This window comes from Paramormyrops kingsleyae, chromosome 24 (genome assembly GCF_048594095.1).
Source record: "Paramormyrops kingsleyae isolate MSU_618 chromosome 24, PKINGS_0.4, whole genome shotgun sequence".
Lineage (NCBI taxonomy): Eukaryota > Metazoa > Chordata > Actinopteri > Osteoglossiformes > Mormyridae > Paramormyrops > Paramormyrops kingsleyae.
The window spans coordinates 25,446,228-25,450,141 of record NC_132820.1 but is presented as its reverse complement, the minus strand read 5'-3'; the positions used below and the strand labels follow the sequence as shown (position 1 = coordinate 25,450,141).

Genomic DNA, 3,914 nt, shown 5'->3' with positions numbered 1-3,914 from the left:
TGGCCCACATACCGCATGGAATGACGGCGATTGAGCGGACCGCTCTCGGTTGCCACATCAGGTTAACATCTGGGCCAGAGCAGGGCCTTATGTTAGCCACGAGTGGCCAGGCTCTGTCTGAGATCTGGCCATATTATGGCCCATTACCAGTTTCTGAACCTCACAGATGTTAACCTCGTAAGAGCTACTTTTCAACAGGAACTGTATACAGTCCCTGATCAGGCTTCAAATGTGTTTAGAAACAACAAAAGTCCAATGTCTTAAAGGATTTTGAATTTGAGGGAAAAAACAAAAAACAAAAAAAAAACAAAACAACATCCGTGGATGTCTGGTGCTGGGTGGGTACTGTCGTTTTGAGGTGGACACACCCTTTACATTTACAGCATTTAGCAGACACTTGTATCCAGAATAACTTCCATTTTCAATTTGGGGTTAAGGGTCTTGCAAATGAATCCAGCTTCAGTTGGATAAATGCATGTTTATGGGCCCTTGAGCCATGAAAAATAATGAATGTAGTGAATTACTATATTCTCAAATTACTTTTTGTAGTTTTGCGAACAACATCATTTATTAAACAAACAAATCTGAATTGGCAGAATGAAAAATTAAAAATGAAAATAAACTATTATTTAATTCCTTGGAACAACAACCTGTGGAAAACTGTGAATTTTCAATATTTTCCTTGAGACTTGAAGGAAGAGTCCGTAAACGGAAAATGTGCCAGTAATTTTCTGCCAGTACATTTTCTGTTTTTTGACTGATTTTTTTTTTTTTTACAGTGTATACCTTTTACCAGTGAGCCGCAAGCCATATAACAATTTTTTAATAAAGTATTTAACATGTGGTCCATCTCTGTTTTGTGACATTTGGGCCACATTTGTCTAATCACAAGTGGGCCACTTTTACGATACATCCGTTTGCCGGTGCCGGAACCGGGCCAGCAGTGCCACACATTTGCCCGAAGTGGCCCACATCCGCATGCTATCTGGGCTACTATGTACTTTTATAATGTTTCTGCAAGTGTTCCAAACTGCATTTTGCAATGTCTATACTTTGAATGTCAAATTACAAACTTCACATAAATCTGACATATTTACAAAGTACACTAAGATTAAGATGAGTTTGTTGCCAAACCATATAGGCTATATAAGAAATAATTTATTTGCCAGGAATTAAGTTTATGATATTGAATGTGAGCATGGCCCAGTTAGTGAAAGTGTGTCCCCTACCCCTAGACTCCAGAGGGTTAAAAAGGAACACATCCGCAGACTTCCAAGCTCTGCACAAGGGTCGGGCTAAAACGGCATCATACACCTTCCCAAAACACATACAATCAGTAAGCTTGGGAATGAAATAGGTTAATCGCACAATAAACAGCACAACAGATCAAATAAAATGCTAATAAATGTTAATAATGTTAATATTGATGAATAAGTGCTACAGTGATCAACCAAAACAGTGCTCAGTAAAATCTTTACGTGCCATTAAATAAAATCCATACCAAATAAAACACACACACAGAAAATCAAAGCACACTTACCTAAAACCCGAAGTGTCCTCTGTGTGCTTCAGGAAAGTGCATCACGTCAACCCTGTAGGATGGAGTGTCACCACCTAGACGTACCGGGGCAGCTTTCGCCTAGGATCAAGGCAGTTGGATGGATGTCAACTTACCTCTGGGGGTAGGTCGTTTAAGTAGATGGCTGCTTCCTTCAGGGGGCTGGGGGTTTGGGTGAATGTCAGCTTACTTCTGTGACCAGGTTGTTTGGGTGGGAGCGAGCTTACCTCTGGGGTCAGGGGATTGAGTTGAAAGCAGCTTGCCTCTGGGGTTGGAACATTTGGTTGGATGTGAGCTTACATGAGGGGCCTGCTTTTTTGGGCGGACAGCAGCTTGCCTCTGAGATCGTCTGCCGCCACCCCCCAACTTTCACAGCCAGGACCTCCTCCCTTCCTTAAGGTACAGTAGAATATTTCAGACATCCCAACCTGCAAAAACTCAATTCAGGGAGGTGCCCCCAACCGCCCGACAAGGAGTGAGATGTAACTTCAACAAACTTGATTTCAGTTTAATTTCTTCATTAATTTCCTCTAGTCAGCGCACTAAATTACGAAGGTCAATATTATGTATTATTTTGACAATAATATAAGTAGATTATTTTACCATTTATGCAAATTCCTTAATTATATTCCATTGCTATTTTACAAAAGTCTTCAAGGAGTCTGACAGCATTGGCAACTAACCAAGTGTCTAACTAGTGTAGACCTGAATAATACAGCACATGAAATGACACTTGTTAAACTGACCTCAACATGCATTTTACAGTCGTTTAAACCGTCATGAGCAATGCTGAAATCACTGTTGCTAACAGTACAGCACGCAACACTGTCATTATTTTCATCCTTATTAAACAAGGATACACTTTTGTGTAGTCTGAAGTGAAATACGTTTTATATTTCCGTTTTTTGGGGCACTCTCGCTCTGTCATGATGCTCCACTTAACCGATAACTTCGGTCCTCGAGAGGTTAAATAAAAGCCCGCCCGCATTGAAATCTGATTGGCTTATTTTGCTAAGTAAACCAATCAGGATGCTGTCTATCTAGCACGGGCTACAGGCACAAACGCAGGGACCCACACATATGCACGTTCTCTCTCTTTCTCTCTCTCTCTCATTCCGTCGTACGCGCGCGTCTCTCAAGTGCGCGATGCACACACTACTGTCTCGCATGCATGCTCTTGTTTACTTGCTCTTCTTTCCGGGATATTTTATTCAATTTGCGGGTATCAGGGAGTCGCTGTCAATATGTGGGAAACTCCCGGAACTTCCGGGAGAGTCGGGATGTCTGGATAACTGCTTATTTGTACTATAATGATAGCTGTTAATTTTCAGGGAGCTGTGATGATATTAGAAATTGTGCAGGGTTATATAAGTACTGTGAAGCTGTCGTTATCCAGTTAAATGTTTACAAATATTTATTATTTTATCATATTTTATGTATACTTTCAGCTTATTCACAGGTCTCTCCTACATTCATCTTACCGTCCGTCCATGCCTACTTTAATGTAAAATCAGACAGATTGCATAACTTGCAGCTGTCCAATTACGCGTACATATTTTATTGTTGCAGATAATTAAGGTAGGTAATACAACGCTGAAGGTTAGATGTATAGTACGATTACATATGTACAACATGTGGTCATTTCAGTCAGACAAACGTTTAAAATGGAAAACGAGCTTTCCGTTTTTACCGGCAATTTCCATAGCACGTCTTAGTCGAAGTACTACACTGCCATCTATTGGACAAGTCAGGTTACTGAATCGTGAAATGTGTCTGTACTAAAATGGATAATATCTTCAGTCATGTTTTCTTTTAGGACCACTACAAGAGGATTATCAGTATGAAGGTTCATCAATAAAAATAATTTATTAAACTAAATATTACAGGGCTCTCCCTGAAAATAAGACGCTCTTAGCTTCCAAAGGCAAGGACACATTCTAGTGATTTTCCAGGAGACTGGACCTAACTAACCTGGGGCCTTATGAAAAACAATCAATCAGTTCATGTTGAAGCTCACAAGGTGTGGAGAACAAGAAACACAAGTAAGGGAGAAAGGCAAGGTGCAAAGCATACACAAGCAGTGTAACGACATATCAGTTACAATGTATGATTAAACATACATCATTTCTCACAGTATGAATAGTGGCCCGTTGCTCCTACTATAGCCTCACGCCTCCAGGGTCATGGGTTCAATCTGCACCCCTGCTGTAATAAACAGTGAAGTTATTACAGTAACATGATGTTTATCAGTAAAATAGTACAATACTGTAGAAAAAATGATTTCTGGGCAATATTTATGAGAACCTTGCCGATAAAATACTGTAATGTACTGTAATTCTGTACATGAACTGCAAAA

General features: G+C 40.1%; 1 long non-coding RNA gene across 1 annotated transcript; it reads right to left on the bottom strand.

Moving 5' to 3' along the window:
• Positions 1 to 275: 275 nt before the first annotated feature.
• LOC140582281 (uncharacterized) lies at positions 276 to 2,502 on the bottom strand. Its single transcript, XR_011985210.1, has 3 exons — positions 2,305 to 2,502; positions 1,786 to 1,951; positions 276 to 1,639 (listed from the first exon to the last, which is right to left on the bottom strand). It is a non-coding gene; the product is annotated as an uncharacterized lncRNA (long non-coding RNA).
• Positions 2,503 to 3,914: the final 1,412 nt, after the last annotated feature.